Genomic DNA, 16,665 nt, shown 5'->3' on the forward strand with positions numbered 1-16,665 from the left:
CCTGCAGGATCTGGAACCAGCCTGAGTTTTTCAAGCCCCCTGTGCATGGTGTTTGGGTGACCTGGAGGACCCCCTTTCAGCCTCAGCTATCTTGCCCCAGCCCCAGCCAGGTAGGTTCTTCCAGAATCCAGCTTCCTTCTCCCTCCCTGCCTCCCCATGTCCCCCAGCCTCACCCCTGCCCTCTGCTAGGAGCCCAGCAGAGAAGGCTGTGAGGCTGTGTGGCTGTGAGGTCTGTTCAGTTCTACCTGCCCTGAGACAGCCGGCCCCACTGGGGTTCCGTCTTGGCCAAAGGGGAGGCTGGTCCTGACCCCAACACCCCGAGCGACATGTTACACGTGCAAACACACGCGCGCGCACACACATCCAGCATCCGTCCCTCCTCCCTCTCCGGGGTCTCCGGCCCCTTTCGTGGCATGAGCAGCTGCTCAGGGCACCAGCCACCGGATCCTGGGCGCGAGGATCCGGCACAGGACGCCTCCCTCTCTCAGCCCTTTCTGGAGCGTGACTCTCCCCCATTTCGTAGGCCAGGAAACACCCCGAAGGACTCTCTTGCTTTGTGACCTTAAGCTCCTCTGCCCTATTTGCAAATGTCCACACAAGCATTTATTTGCTTTTATAATTAAAAAGAAAACCAGTTAAACATTACAGATACAACAAACGACGCTGGGGTAAAAGAGGCAGCCTGGTTTTTTAAGTGGCAGAAGAAGAGACAGACAGACAGACAGAGAAAGGAAAGAAGGGAGGGAAGGGGGGGGCCAGTCTCTTGAGAGAGAAGGGTGCCCCGCCTTGAACACTGACCCCACGTGAATACCAGAAAGGGGCTCCTTCTGCTGAAGCCTCTCTGGTGGCCCGAACTGATGTCACAGACCCCAGAATATGTATTAAGGTCACGTGTTCTCCAAGCTCCCTCCGCGCCACCAGACCCCCAAAGACAAAGCCCCCCAATCTCCACTCAGCTACCCCTTCTCCGTCCTCCTGGATAGGGCGGCCTCTTGTAGGGGAGAAGGGGGGGAGGGGTTCCCTCAAGGCATCAGCAAAACCCCCGAAGGGGGAGGGCCAGGTAAGAGGCGAAAAGAAGGCTGGGGGGAGAGGGAGGCTCGGGGACTCCAGGGACAGCTAGGGCTGAAGCCAGGGCAGTGGGCGGGAGAGAAGACGGGGTTTAATAAGTGTTGCTGCGGACTCTGTATTTGACTCTCTTTTAATGTCCTTCGAGATACTTGAGTAAAGAGTGGCTTTCTTTTTTTTAATTACTGAGAATTGTTGAACTTCTCCTCCTAAAGGTCACACTCACCGAGGCTCCTAAGGACCACCCAGGTATTTAAATAGCACCTTCCGCTTGACAGAGGCTTGGCGCGCATCCTCTCACAGCCACAACAAACCTGGGAAGCGGGCAATGTCCTCACGTCCAATTTTCAGGTCCGGAAACTCAGCCTCAGAGCAGGGCACCCAGAATCGGAAAGAGTGAGGGAAGGAGAGGTGACGCCGGGCTGTGACCCCCGGTCCTGTGTGCCTCCCGTGACCCGCACCGCCTCCCTCTCCCCAGCAGCGGTCCTTGGTTGTGGGCACAGCAGAGAGTCGGCAGAAAGGCACTTTGCCCTGGTTTCTCTCCCCAGAGATTCAGATCCAGTAGGTCCGGGGCAGGGCCCCGGGCAACAGGATTTTTATCAGGCGCAAACCTGCTGTTGGGTTCAAGCAATCTCGAGCAAAAAGAACAAAGTTGGAGGCATCGTGCTTCCTGATTCACAATCATACTCTGAAGTTCTGGTAGTCAAAGCAATGTGGTACCTGCATATACACATAGAGCTCAGGGGAACTGAATAGAGAGCCCAGAAGTAAAATGACACGTATGCGATCAAGTTTTCAGCAAAGGCACCAAGAATACTCAAGGGAGAAAGAATAGTGTCTCTGGTAAATGGCGTTGGGCACCCTGGATAGCCGTATGCAAAAGAATGAAGTTGGCCCCTTATTTTACATCCTGCACAAAAATCAAATCAGCGTAGATTAAAGGCTTAAACGTCAGATCCGAAAGCACAACATTTCTAGAAGGAAACACAGGGAAAAGCTCCCCGACGCTGGTCCTGCTGATGATTTTTTGGATTGGACCCCAACAGCACAGGCCAAAGCAAAAATAAACGAGCGAGGCTACATCCGATTGAGAAGGTTGCAAAGGGCAACGCGAGCTGCTTATTGGGAGAGAATATTTGTGAACTGTATATCTGGAAGGGGTGAATATCCAAAAATATAAGGAACTCATACAATACCATAGCAAAAAAAAAAAAAAAAAAAAAACGAAAAAAAAAAATAAAAAGTTCAATTTGCAAATGGGCAAAGGGTCTGAATAGTCATGTTTCTAGAGAAGACATCCAGATGCCCTACAAGTACGTGGAAAGATGCTCAACGTCACTCATAGTCAGGAATAAGCAAATCAAAACCCGCAATGAGTTGTCACCTCACACCTGTCACACTAGCCATTGTTAAAGTCAAAAGAAAAGCGTTGGCCACAATGCGGGGACAAAGGAATCCTGCGCTCTGGTGGGGGGTGTGCAAATTGATGCAACCATACGGAAAATAGTATGGGGGTCCCTCAAGCTACCAAAAAGAGAATTGTCATACGACCCAGCAATGCCGTTCCGGGGTATACATCCACGGGAAACAAAATTACTGTCGACAAGAGGTATCTGCACCCCCTGAGTTCACTACGGCATTATTCAGTAGCCAAGAGATGGAAACGGTCTAAGTGCCCATCGACAGATGACTGGATAAAGACCAATGGGCTATCATTCAGCCTGACCCAAGAAGGAAATCTGGCCATTTGCAAAAACACGGATGGATCTGGGGGGACGTTCTGCTAAGTGAAATAAGCCCAGACACCAGAAAGACAAATGTCAAGTGACCTCACTTCCATTTGGAATCTTTAAAAAAAAAAAAAAAAAAAAAACAAGAGAGAAAGAAAAAGAAAGTTGAGCTCATCCGAAGGGAGAAGAGAAAGTCAATAATAGCGTATACTCGAAATTTGCTAGGAGAGTAGATCTCAAGAGTTTTCAACACACAGATGATAACCGTGTGAGGTGAGGGCTACGTCAATTAGCTTGATTGTGGCAATAAGTTCACAACGGGCGCACATATCAAAACAGCACATCGTACACCCCAAATACATATCATTTTTATTTGTCAATCATACGGCAGTCAAGGTCGGGGGCGGGGCGGGGGCGGGGATTGAATGTTGGTTGGCCCCTAGACCAATCTTTAAGAAATCCTGAGACAGGTGGTGAAGGTAATGCGACTCTATAGCAGGCTGGGTCGCTCCCCTGAGCAGGGGGGTGGCTTCACCCCGGGAAAGGGCAGTAAGGACCCCTCCAGAGGCAGGCAGTTGTGATCTGAGGATCTGTGCCCACCACACTGCCCATCCGTGGAGCTCAGGGTAATGGGTGGCTCCCAGGACACTTGGACCATCTGAACAAGGGGCCTGGATCTGTGGTCCGAGGGGACTCACTCAGTCGTGTTGGGAACAAACAGTGACCACCTTATGGGCCTGGGGACCGGCCTCTCCTTCCCCTAAAGGAACAGCCAAGTTCTAGTGGACGTAGTGTCTGTGCTTGTGTCTCTAGAGGCCATTAGCAACCATCAGAGGGTCCGTGCATGGTCCCACCGTCCGCTTTTACAGTCATGGTTTCCTCTCGGCTCTTGCCAAGCGTGTAATAAAATTCCTCTTGCCAATCCCCTCTGCTGCATCTTCAAAGCACTTGCCACAAATGTGTGTAACTTGCGTGCTCAGTCGCTGTGTTGAAAGTACGGGTTTGCTCACTCACAGTTTATTCCCACCTCCTCCCCCAAGGGTGCTCCTGGAGAGCTAGAGCCCACGCCGATTGAGGTCCTGCCGGTCGATGGACTCATCTGAAACTCGAATTCAGAACTGAGCCAAGAGGGGAGAGAGACGAGCCTGAGGCTTCCGTCTTGTCGTAGAGGCCCCCGTGTTCTAGAACACGCAGCCGGGGTGGCAGCTGCCATGGGAGCCAAATGGGATGTGCTCAGGGGCCTGGCTCTTGGGAGACACTCCTGAGAGCTCAGCCCAATGCCCGTTTCTGCAGACCTCCTGGAAGTCCTGAAGGCCACCCTGGAATGGAGTTTGAAACAGTGCTTGATTTCATCTCCCTCCCAGGGCATCCTTCGGGCCCCAGTCACCTCCCAACAAAGCAAACCCAGCCAGGGTGCCGATTCGTTCTATTGATTTGCAATTGTAGGAATCAATTAAGAAAAAATATTGCCACCCTTGCTGATCCCTGCCATCAAATCATCACTCCGCTTGCAAGGTTCTGAGTGGTCCGGCTCTTCCCTGGGCTTCAGAACTACGCTGTCTCCCTCTGCAGCCATTGGACTCCGAGACCTCCGAGGCTGGTGGGAGGAGACAGGGCCGGGGGAGGCGCGGGGGTCCTCTCTGGAGTACCCCACTGGGTCCCGGGGAGTGATGGTTCAAGCCCAACTCACTAGCTCATCCTCTCACCTGCCAAGACAGGGTCTCAGCCCTCGATGAAGTCCCCAAGTGTTTCTGGGCATCCTCAGGGGGCCCGTCACATGTGCCATGAGCAAGGCACTGAGCACCATAACAACCACCCGCCATGCACACATCAGATCCACTCGGGGCCCCTGACGTAAGGTGTTCTCCCCGTGGCCAGGGCCAGGGGGCAAATAGCACACACAGCCCGGAAGTGTGGCAAGAGATGGGAGCTAAGGACTCCAGGGTGACCCCCTTCGAATGGAGGTGGGACCCAGCAGATGAACGCTCCAGCCCTCTGCGTCCAGGGCAGAATATTCTGAGAGCCTCCTTGACGGTGCTCGGACCCCTCACTGAGTCCCTCCATAACCCCGCCCTGCACACGGCTCCCTCCTGTCTGTCTCCTCCCACTCTTGACTCTGGGGTCACCTCGCAAGTAAGCCACCTGCACTCAACTCTGGGTGCCGGGCTCTGCTCCCTAGGGCACCAGAACTAAGACCACCACCCTGGCCCTGGACCCTGGAGCAGTGCCATCAGACTGCGTATTCAGAGGGAGGAGGTCTGCTCCGACAGAGGGCTCCCAACACAGAATAGCTGGGGCACCTGGGGCGCTCAGGCGTTAGCCCAGGGGGCCCCAGACTTGAGTCCACGGAAACTGGGCTAAGAGAAAACATTTGGAATACCCACTTCCAGACCCAGACTTGGCCGTTGACTGGGTCAGGCTCCTACGTCCTCAGGGTGAGGCTCTTCCAGGAGGCCCGACCCACCTATAAACGCATTTCTCATTTGCCCATCACCGGCAGGGCTGGACTCTAATGGTTGACACAAGTGAGGTTTAAATTGGGTTCCTTGAAAGGATGCCACCAAAGCTTAGACCTGGTCAGACCTTTCCCGCGTTCAAAGAAGTCCTGCCCGCGGAGGGGCCACGGGGACACTTTTGGCTGCACGTAACAGAAGTCCCCGCGCAGACTGACTAGAGCAGCAATGACAATGCGAGCAGGTCGGGGCAGGGCGGGGCTGAGCAGCCCCGGGTTTGGTTAACTGGGCTACTCCGTGATGCCATCCGGGACGAGGTCCCCGCGGTTCTCCTCTCCGCCGTCCCCGGGGGGTGGTCTCTGGTCCCCAGGCATGTCCCTTCGCGCTTTCAAGAGGACCGCCACAGCTCCGGGCTCTAAGCGGCATCGTGTGCATGGCTCAGAGGCCCCAGCGCATTCTCGGGGCGTCCAGAGAGGCAGGAAGCAAGAAGTTCTGTCTTCCTGTGGCTTCCTATGAGCTAGGGATGGCTTTTTCAGAAGCCGGAACCGCCCCACGTGGCCTCCCCTTACCCACCGCTGGCAGGTTGGCTTGGAGAAAGTACTCTTTACTCCCCGGCCTGGAGGGGGACCACGCTGCCCTGTACGATTCGATGCCCCAGTTAGAAAGGACAGGTGACAGATAGGCAAATAGCGGGATCAGCCTCCGTCCTCAAAGTGCCCAGGGAGGCAGGATGTGTGGCCTGCTGAGCCAAAAGTTGCTCAGAGAAGCCAGGGGCAGCCCAGGGGCAGCTCCTATCTCTGACTGGATCTCCTGCTGTCTCTCTCTCTCCCTCCTGACGGCATCCAGCCCTTCTGTTGATATAAAGGGCAGGGGCTGGGCAGGAAGCCTGGACCCCCAGGGACAAGGACCCTTAAGGACTCCACCACCCAGGGACAGGAGTCCCACAGCAGAGGAGGTTATACAAGATACGAGCATGCCCCAGACATCGCTGGCAGGCGGGAAACGATTTCTGAGGAATCCAGGACATGACTCCTGTTTTAACCGAACTCCTCGTGCCCACCTCGCCTCCCCCCCATCCCCGACCCGGGCATCCATGGCCCTCTCACCTTGGCTCCTTGCCCTGCCTGCCTTCCCTGGGACTCCTTCTCTGCTCTGGCTGCAGTGAGCAGGGCAGGGCAAACTGTCCCCCGGTACATTAGCATCCTACCAAGCAGTCATTAACAGAGTCACCATCAATTTCTCCAGAACGATTGCAGCTGCACAGGGAACTTAATGGAATCATACGGTCATTTTTCATGGGGGGGGAAAAAAAAAGGATGGGAGGGGGATGGGTAGTAAAAGGAAAGGGAGAACGCTCTCTACCAGCACAGGGCTGCTCCGGGCACCCTCTCCCGTGGCCGTGGCCACCAGCCGGGGATGGCGGCACACGGGACGCTAGCTGGTTAATCACTCGGCAGAACGGAGACCGAAGCTTATTAGACAAATGAAGCACGATGGGCATTTCATTTCAACAGCGGCATCGGGAGGAAGGGGGAGGCAGGGAGGGTCCTGCAGCAACCACCGGGTGAGACTCTGGACTCTGGGCGAGGGCAGGGGCCCGGGGCCTCCCGAGCTAAGAAGGGGGAGTCAGGGAGGCATACACAGCAGGAACTGCGGGCTCAGCCCACGGCCCTTTGAAAGATACCTGTGCTACCTCGGATGTGTCCCCGGGGGGATGATCTAAAGCAGACTGAGGACAGCACACGCTGAGTGACACACGCCATCTCCCAGACGACCCCCCTCGAGGAGTTATTTTCTTCCCAGGAGGGAGCCCTGCCTTGCTGGGGTGCCCTTCCCTTCGGGAGACAGGCAGCTGGGGCCGCGGCCCCTCTCTGGGGCCAGCCGGGGTCCTCTACCTGCCGTCTTGCGGAAAGATCTGCAGAGAGGAGCCCTCAGTGGTGGCTGAGAAGGCCTGTCCTGGGCACTGGGGGCTCCTCGTAGACGGCTGGAGGAACCCGCTTCCCAAGGGCTCAGGAGAGGCTGGCAGGAAGCCCCTCCCCCGGGGAGCCAAGCTGGTCAGTTTCAGCTGTCCTTGAGACCCAGAAGGGGGCCCAACCCGCTGCCAAGTTCAGTGGCTGCCTGAGGTAGAGTTATTCTCCTCATCGCACAGATGATGAGACCAAGGCTAGACAAGTCACGGCACTTGCTCAGGGTCCCTCCGTAAGCGAGGTTGGGCAGAGCCCCAAATGCGCCCAAGTCGGCCCAGCTCTACGTTGAGGGCAAGATGGCAGGCCACCCTAGCAGGCTCCCAGGGGGGCGGTTCTCACTGGGCTCACGTTGCCTTCCGGTCTCCTTTGGGAGCTGCTTGTCCCTCCGAGAGGCGACTGCCAGGTTTTCCACTCCGCGCACTCGTTCAATCGCCAGGCGGTGGCTAGCTGAGCCCCGAGAGCCTGGCTGTGAGCACTTAGAGCTGAGGCAGGCCCTCAGGGGGCTCCAGCTCCTGGCAGCCTAGGAGGGGACCAGCCGCGCCCCCGAGGGGACCGGCAATCGGAGGCCAGGACCGGAGTGTCAGCTCTGCCGCTTACCAACCACGGCATCCAGGACGCCTCCCCAAGCCTCAGTTTCTCTATCCGTACAATGGGAATAAAACGCATCCACTTTTCCGGATTACTGCAAGAATGAAAAAAGAGCTGAGGTCCACGATCGCCTAGTCAAGTTCCTTGTGTTTTAGGATTCAGAAGAATTCGGGGGGATCTTCGAAACAGAAGAAGCCGAAAAGCCCATTTATTTTGTTATCTGGCTCTCCAGCACGATCTGGGACAGGGCCCTGGAATCAAACGCATTAACATTTCTGCGGGAAAACTAATGCATATTCACTGTCCATAGGGTAAATAAAGACTAAAAATAGTAGCCAAATGAATTTTTTTTAAATTTTTTTTTAAATTTTTTTTTCAACGTTTATTTATTTTTGGGACAGAGAGAGACAGAGCATGAATGGGGAAGGGGCAGAGAGAGAGGGAGACACAGAATCGGAAACAGGCTCCAGGCTCCGAGCCATCAGCCCAGAGCCCGACGCGGGGCTCGAACTCCCGGACCGCGAGATCGTGACCTGGCTGAAGTCGGACGCTTAACCGACTGCGCCACCCAGGCGCCCCCCAAGTGAATTTTTAAAAAGCTTTTGATGCCCCGGGGGGTTGGGGGGGGGGGTCTCAGGATGGTGGGTAAAAGATGTAGATAGTAATGATAGTTACTATTCACTGAGAGCTTCCTGATTTACATGCATTAGCTCCTTGAACCCTCACAGCCACTCCGCGAGCACAGGGACCATCGTCATATCTGTTTTGAAGTCAACGCCGGGAGACCAGAGAGGCTGATTCATTTGCCCACAAGCACCCAGCTGCTAAACGGACCTAGGCAGCCAGGCTTCAGCATCTGTGTCTCTGGGGAGGTTAGAAACGAGCACGGCGGTGGGGCCGCTGGCCTGGTCTCAGCACCTTAACCGATCTTCGTGATGTAACAGGCAGGCACAGAGAGGAGAAGTGACAGCCAGGGTGTCCTACCACGTTCCCGGACTCCTGATCCCACTCTCTCTCAGATCCCACCCCTCCGGCCTCCCCCACAGCCCTAGCCCCTGCCCCAAACGTGCTCCCCTGCGTTGAGGAGTTAGGGAAACATTCACATCACTTGGCCGCCTTTCTGCCTCTTTTTCCCCCTGTGTGACCTGACCCCCGCCCCCATCTCCCAAGACCCCCATCACCCTCCTGCTCTTCCCTGAGGGAGCAAAGAGGCCTTCCGGGGGCAGTGGCCGCGAGGGAATGTCCCTGGGACCCAGCAGCGTAACTTCCACTTGACTCTAAGTATACAGACTGAGTTACGGGAGGCCCCAGAGCGCCGGACCTGGAGTAAGACAGGTCTGGATTTCAACTCCAGCTCCTTTTCTCCAAGCCCGGCAGTGATCTCAGCCCCCTGAGGCCTAGACAGCATAGTGGGAATTCAACTGGGGGTTGGGGTGCATTTGCAAGTTAAGGACGTTAGCTGGAGCCCTTCTGACCAGGCTTTAGCCCCGGGAGACTTCTTGCCAGCCTCTCTCCGGAGCCCTTGGGAAGCAAGCTCCTTCGGCCACCCACGAGGACCCCCTGGTGCCCAGAACAGGCCTTCTCAGCCACTGAGGGCTCCTCTCTGCGGATCTTTCCACCAGACGGCGGGTAGAGGACCCCGGCTGGCCCCAGAGCAGGGCCGCGGCCCCAGCCACCTGTCTCCCGAAGGGAAGGGCACCCCAGCAAGGCAGGGCTCCCTTCCTGGGAGGAAATGGCTCCCCGAGAAGGTTTCCCTGGGGGACGGTATGTGTCACTCAGCACGCGCTGTCCCCTCTGGTTTAGTTCTTATCACCCGGAACACGCACTCACCGCACAGCAGCCCTGAGAGCTGTGACCCCACGGCCTCTTGGGCAAATCTCCAACTTCTGCTGCTCAGAAAGCTGTGAGGCTGGGCCTGGGGGCCTCCCGGCACCCTCTCCGATGGGACTGGGGGAGGGGAGCTCAGGCTGCCAGCGGGGACCCCTGGTCCCAGCGTTCCGTCTGGGGGGAGGGAAATGGTTCTCTCCGGCGGGACGACTTATGGCGCACAGTACAGTTGTGTGAGTCGGGAACCCCAGTGTGAATCTGGTTCCACCTCCTACGAGCCCCGCCTCATAAGCTCGCTCACCTCGCTGAACCTCTGTTTCCCGCTCTGTGAAATGGAGATGAGAATTTCTCTTGGGGCCAAGGGCTGTCGTTAAACAAGATCATCGATTCTACAGCAGAGGTTTCCTGAGCCCCTGCTCCGTGTCAGTCGCGTCACTGAGTGCTTTGGGGGGAGCCCTGAGCGGACAGACTGGGGCTGGCCGCACAGAGCTTGTGGTACCGCGGGTGAGTGGACAGTCAGGGAGACTGTAAAAGAAAATCCGATTAAGAGGTTTTGGCTTAGCAAGCAATAACTCTCAATATCTACCTTTGGAGGTGGCTGTGCTTAGCTAACGTGAATTTGTGATAGCATTGCTATTCACCCGCGTTTCTTATTCACCGATGGGTTAATAAGAGACTTAAGTGAGATTTTATAAATAAGTAATATAGTCATATATAGATCAATATATTTTAATTTTTTTCTTAATTTATTTTTGAGAGCGCGCGCACGAGTGGGGGAGGAACAGAGGGAGAGGGAGAGAGGAAATCCCAAGCAGGCTCCAAGCTGTCAGCACAGAGCCTGATGCGGGGCTCGAACCCACGAACCGTGGGACCATGACCTGAGCCGAAGTTGGGCACTTCACCAACTGCGCCACCTCGGCGCTCCATAAATATATATGTATATTTATAGTTATATTTATATATGTATATTTATAATATGCATATATATGTATATTTATAATATGTATATATAAATATGTATGTATATTTATAATATGTATATTTATAATACGTATATATAAATATACATGTATATTTATAATACGTATTATAAATATAAATATATATATATATAAATATATATTTATATTATTACACATATAAATATATATTTATATAAATATATTTATATAAATATTAAATATTAAATATGAGTATTTATATAAATGTATAATATATATAATATTATACTAATATGATATATAATATATAATATATAAATTTATATTTCTATATACGCATCATTTCAATCAACCCTCAGAAAGATCATAGGTAGTAGGTATTTTCTCCATTTCTCAGGTAAGGTAACGTGACTTGCCCAAGATCACACAGCACCAAAAGGGTGAAATGGAGACTCCAGCCGAAGTCAGTGTGCCCGAGGGCCCGTGTTCTCATCTGAAAGGACACGGCCTCCTCTTAGCTCGGAGGCCATGCGTGGTGTGTGTTAAAGGGCTCTCTACAAATTACAATGCTCTGGACACATGTAAGGGGTCATTGCAGCTCTGTTTCCTGCTTTGCACCTGGTCCCTTGAACACCAGGCCGTTGAGGCGAGGGTGGGAGCCAGAGAGACAAGCCACATGGAGGTGTCACAGGAGGAATTAGCCTCCCTTGACAAGTGGGGGACACACGACATGTGGAGGCGGCATCCTGGCTGATGCTTTCTTGGGGTTTCTGGTTGCTGCTCAGTCCCAGAGGGGAACCATCCCTGGAGAGCTCAGATGGCCCACCGCATCGCCTTTGGCTAGTCGTTGTCCCCGTCATTGGAGAGCTCGTCCCACCCTAGAGGATTCCCTAAACCCTGGATCGTCCCATCTGGGAGGAGACATAAGCTGTAGTGACAGACACACCTGGCTCTGAATCCCCACACAGCATTTCCCCGCTGTGTGACCCCCCGGCACGTCATCTAACCTCTCGGAGCCTTGGTTTCCTTGTCCGTCGAGTGGGGGCAAGCTCCTGTCTGCAAGGTTGTTGTCAGGATTAAAATAATGAAGACAATGAAGGGTGGTGCCTGATATAGAGCCCACACTCGGTAGATGGTAGGAGATGAAAAAAAAAAAAAAAAAAAAAAAGTGGCTCGGGTGGGTGGGTGTCACCGGATAGAAATAGCGCCTGTCATTGCCTGTCTGCTGTGCATACCCGAAAGGGGCAGGGATGACACTGAATCCGGCCAATTAGGAGATCTCCTATAAAAATTTAACTCTTCAATAAAACAGCGCAAAATGAAACAGGTGAAGGGTTTTTAAACTGTAAATTAATGATCTATGGTTATGGCCGTAATAATAATAATAATAGCTGTCAATTACGGACTATGGAAGGCCGAGTCTGGGCCAGGAGCTCCACGCACGTGGGGGCCAGCTTGCACCTTCTGATTAGGGACCCCATGCGTTTGCGGGCCAGGGGACCAGGGTTCGGAGAGGTCAGTGGCTCGCCCGCCCTGCCACAGACGCTGGGGAAAATGTCAAAGGGATGCGCGAAGCCACAGTTTCTCACACCTGTGTCCTCTCTCCACGGTCTGGGCGCATTCGAATACTCCTTAGATTATAGAGCAAAACGACCCAAGAGCGAGCGTTATCCCTCATTCCGTCTACCTATCTGGTCTTGCCCCTCTGGACCTCTGTTTCCTCACCCCGGCTCTGCTCCCGAGCCAAGAAAGCCTGGAGGGCCGAGCACTCCCTCAGGCCCCTCCCTGCAGCCCCCGGAGGTCCGTGCGAGCCCCCCCCCACCCCATTTCTCCTGCGTCTCTGTGCAGACAGAAACAGTTCAGTCTTCACATCTCTTCTCCTTCAGAGCTTTCCCGTCCTCAGAGAAGAGACCTGCTCTCCGGGAGCCCTGTGGAATCTTCTCCAGTCCCCTATTGTCCTCACGACTCCTCTTCAGGGTCAGAAACAGACCCGATGCTACAGTTTCGGGGGCAGCTGGAGCCAGGCTAGCAGGTTCTGTCTCTGACGCGGTACAAATTGCTGTGTGGCCTCCGGAGAGTTACTCAACCTCTCTGTGCTTCTGCCTTCTCATCTGCAGAATGAGATTGATAATAATAGCGCCTGCCCTCTAGGACATTTGCGGGATTAACAAATGCCAAGTACGTAGAACAGTGCCTGGCACCTCGTAGGTGCTCGGCCACAACTATCTTCCGGGCCCTAACTGTTCATGGTCACCGGTAGCCGTAACGATTTCCTCCCAATAATAAAGATGAAGGGGTAGAGGTCCCCGTTGCAAAGCCAGGCACGGCACTCAGCCCTTTACCCACATCAGCTCTTATATGTGCCAGGCACGGGGAACGGCCCGCTGCAAATGCTCAATAAACGTCAGGGCCTCTGTGCACCCAAGTCACTTTCTCACTCATGCACTTTTATGATTTATGACACTTTCCCCACCCCCCCCCCCCCCGCCCCAACCTTGTTTTAACCATAATTCGATTAGAAGCAAATGACACTTGGGGCGCCCGGGTGGCTCAGTCGGTTAAGCGCCTGACTCCTGATTTCCGCTCAGGTCGTGATCTCATGTTCATGAGATCGAGCCCCGAGTTGGGCTCCGCGCTGTCAACCCTGAGCCGGCTTGGGATTCTCTCACTCTCCGCCTCTCCTCTCTCTCTCTCTCTCTCTCTTTCTCAAAATAAATAAACAAACTTAAAAAAGGAAGCAAGTGACGTTTTGACTGCCCACAACAATGTGTTTCTTGAAGACAACAAAACTTGCTTTTCTCCTCCATATATTTCTAACCGGACAGGATCCTTCCACAAGTCACCCAGTGATCTCCCGGGCTGGGCTGGCCGCTCTCTGTGGATCCCCATTCTCCTGAACCCTGCCGCTCACAGGTCCCGTGTCCAGCCAGCCCCCGAGTCCTGTTGATTTCCCTTCCAGTGTCCCTCATTCCCAGGCCTGGTTCTCGGTTCCTGCCCAGGCTTCCGCTCCCTCCCGGACTGTGCGACAAGCCCCCTAAGCCTTCCGTCTCCCAACCAACCTCCCGTAAGCAGTCCCCTCTCCGGGGATCAGGTCCCTGTGCAGAAACCCTGGGAGGCTTCTCTCCCAGCCCCCGCCGCCCCCCCATTCTGGGCCCTCCAAAGCATTCCTTCTGACACAATCTCGCCCTGGGCGGGTTTCCTCGCTTTCCCAGCCCAGCTGAGAACTCTTGGCGGTGGGCCTGCGTTCCAGGTGCCGTGTGAACCTTCCAGCTCCCCTGACATCTACCTCAGCTCTGTTTTTAGTTTGAGAAATATTTTTGGACCTGATTTGCCAGTCTGAGTAACTAGGTGTGGTACAAGATGTCAGCAGCTAATTACTTTTAACCATTATTAATAGGTTGGCGCTAATTATCCCTTGCGCTAGGCAAGATTTTGCGAAAGACCGGCAGAGAGGGAGGAGTGAAGGGCTGTGCCCAGGCCACAGGGTGAGCAGGCTGTCGGGATGGTGCTGGGACCCCAGGAGCTGGGTACCAGCAGGGGGAACGAGGGGCAGCCTCTGGGCTGAGGGCTGGGACGGGGCCGGGGCGGGCGGGGCGGGGGGGAGGGGGGGTTCCGCCTCGGTAGGCGGAGCTGCTATCTGGTCTCTCTCCTCCCCCTCTCCCAGAATGCAATCTACCGAAACCTCTTATCGAAAGTATTCTGGAGGTGATAAAAGTGTCACCAAAGATTTGCTCATTTTCTAAACTGTCATTAAAAAAAATTTATGGGCAGGGGGAAATATAGGCAGGGGAGGAGGGCGGGTGGGCAGGGAGAGAGGGAGGATGATTTAAAATCAGTCCCTTCATAAATTAAAGACATTTGCTCACGAGAGGGGGCTCGGAGAGGGAAACGGCTAGAAGGTCGTCGCGTTCTCCACGCCGGGCCGCCGGTCCTCCCAGCCGGTCACACGCTCTGTGGCCTCTTCACCCCCACCTACGCTTGTTGTCAACCCCTCCTAGCTCACCTGCACAGCCAAACCCTTCCTCCACCTTCTCCAACCCCTCCTCCCCCCACACCCCTCCCCTCCCCACCCCCCACCGGCTCCCGCAGCCCCACTGTCCGCACTTGAGCTGGAACTCAAGCCTCCATGGAAGATAAGGGGGCTGGGGCTCGACCCACTGGACCGTAAGGTGCCTGAAGACAGGAGGCCTGCCTCTAACCGTCGCTCGATTCTGAACCCTCATGGTGTCTCCTTGGGGTGGGGAGGGGTGGTGACACGGCACCCAAGAAGGGGAACAAAATTCCCCGAGAAGGTCAAGCCCTCATTATACACACTGGGAACCCGAGGCTCCGAGAGGGGAGACGACTCACCCAAGGCCACGCAGGGGAGCCACCAGAACTCACGTCTCCCGCTTCCAGCTCAGGGGTCCGGCGGACCGTTCAGGAGTTCAGACTCAGGTGATGGCCGCCCCCCCACCCCCGCACTGGCTAGCCGCGTGATCGTGAACAAGTCGCTGAGCCCCACCCCGTGCACCAGGCACCTGAGTCCTTGTAGGTGACAAGCTGTGACAATGTCAGTGCTTTGCCCAGGGATGTCACTTATCACCGTCACTGCCGTTGTCAGCATCTTGATGGGAGGGGGCGGGGGCTGTGCAGGTCAAAGCTGCCTTTTGCGTGGGCCCCCATCACCTGCCCGGCAAGTACCCCAGCGTCCGCTGCGTGCCCGACCCCGTGCGAGGAGGGGGAAGGGGGAGATACAGAGGAAAACAAGGGTAGCTCCAGTCCCTGAGATGCTTCAGCCCAGGAAGGGAGGCCACTGCCACGAATGCGGAGCCCCCTGGGGCTGTTCACAGATGTCCCACCCCTTCCCTCGCTCCTCTGGGCGGGCGGGAGCCCTGGAAGTTAAGTGGCCACGTGTCTTGCTTTGGCCAAGCCGGACCAGCCCAGAAGGAGGCCTCCGGTGGGGGAGGGGAGGGGAGAGGGAGGAAGGAAGAGGGTGTTCCTGGCAGGGGTGAGAGGGAGGGTGTGGCGTGCTCAGCAGGTGCTGACCCACCGAGAAAGGGAAGTGAGAGAGCAGGTTGGGGGCCAGGTTGCAGGCTGGGCCCTTGGGGAGGGGTTCTCAGGTCTGTGCCTAAGCCGGTTCTCACTGCGGGTCCCCGCTAACGCAGGTGCTCAGCGCTCGTCCCAAGTGAGGTTCAGGAAGAGGGGCTGGGACAGTGGCCGCCTGTGGCAAGAGGGGGGGGTCCAGGTCTCAGTGCGCTGCAGATCGGCTCAGGGAGCTTGGCGAGCTGCCTGCCTCGGCCTCTGCCCCCTCTGTCCGCTTCCACGGTGGGTCACGTGTCATCAGTTGCAGGCTCTCCAGACTGAGGACCACGTGCCAGCATTCACAGGAGCGAGTCTGGCAAAAGCAGCAAGCACAACGCGCATCGAAGTAGCGCAATCCAGAACCTCCCTGTTCTGGATTGCCTCCCTGTTCTGGAACGCCTCCCTGTTCGTGTGCGGGAAGCCCCCGGGTGGGGGCAGGGAGAAGAGGACCTAAATCCAGATGGAGAGGTGGGGACAGAGAATTTACGTGCCTGGCATTTAGAAGACAACTTGCTGTGTCACTGAACGTGGCCCGGCATGGCAGGCAAAAGAAGTCCGGAGAAATTCTTGCGGGACCGTGGGCTCCGTGAGCTCCTTGGAGGAGGACCAGCCCGGGATGGGCTATGAAGGCAAGGCATGCAGAGGTGGAGGGGAGAAAGGCAGGCCCAGGTGTCAGGAGGGGCGGGGAACACCGGGCCATGGCCTCTGCAGGCCTGAGCTGGCCCTGCGGTGGGGAGGGTCCTCCAGCTTCTAAGGGGCCAAGGATGTGGGGGAGGACGCTGCAGGCCTCCCAGCTCCACCAGTCCCCACCAGCCCCCTCAAGCCCCCTCCAGCCCCCTCCAGGCCCCTCCCGTCCCCTCCAGCCCTCTCCAGGCCTTCCACCCCCCACCAGCCCCCACCAGCCCCCTCCAGCCCCCTCCAGCCCTCTCCAGGCCCTCCAGCCCCCTCCAGCCCCCACCAGCCCTCTCCAGCCCTCTCCAGCCCTCTCCAGGCCCTCCAGCCCCCTCCAGCCCCCTCCAGGCCCTTTCAG

At 55.7% G+C, this 16,665-nt stretch overlaps 1 long non-coding RNA gene across 2 annotated transcripts in view; it reads right to left on the bottom strand.

Moving 5' to 3' along the window:
* Positions 1 to 11,841: 11,841 nt before the first annotated feature.
* The window catches only part of LOC121041925 (uncharacterized), a 12,673-nt gene continuing 7,849 nt past the window's right edge, over positions 11,842 to 16,665 (bottom strand). Inside the window, exons 1-2 of one of the 2 annotated variants that reach the window (XR_005795927.1) lie at positions 14,922 to 16,424; positions 11,842 to 12,682 (exon numbers count right to left, since the gene is read on the bottom strand). This is a non-coding gene — a long non-coding RNA (uncharacterized LOC121041925). Of the gene's footprint in view, positions 12,683 to 14,921; positions 16,425 to 16,665 lie in introns of those variants that run through there. The other variant, XR_005795928.1, reaches the window with a different exon arrangement.

This window comes from Herpailurus yagouaroundi, unplaced genomic scaffold, assembly GCF_014898765.1.
Source record: "Herpailurus yagouaroundi ecotype Mexico unplaced genomic scaffold, PumYag 184, whole genome shotgun sequence".
Taxonomy (NCBI): domain Eukaryota; kingdom Metazoa; phylum Chordata; class Mammalia; order Carnivora; family Felidae; genus Herpailurus; species Herpailurus yagouaroundi.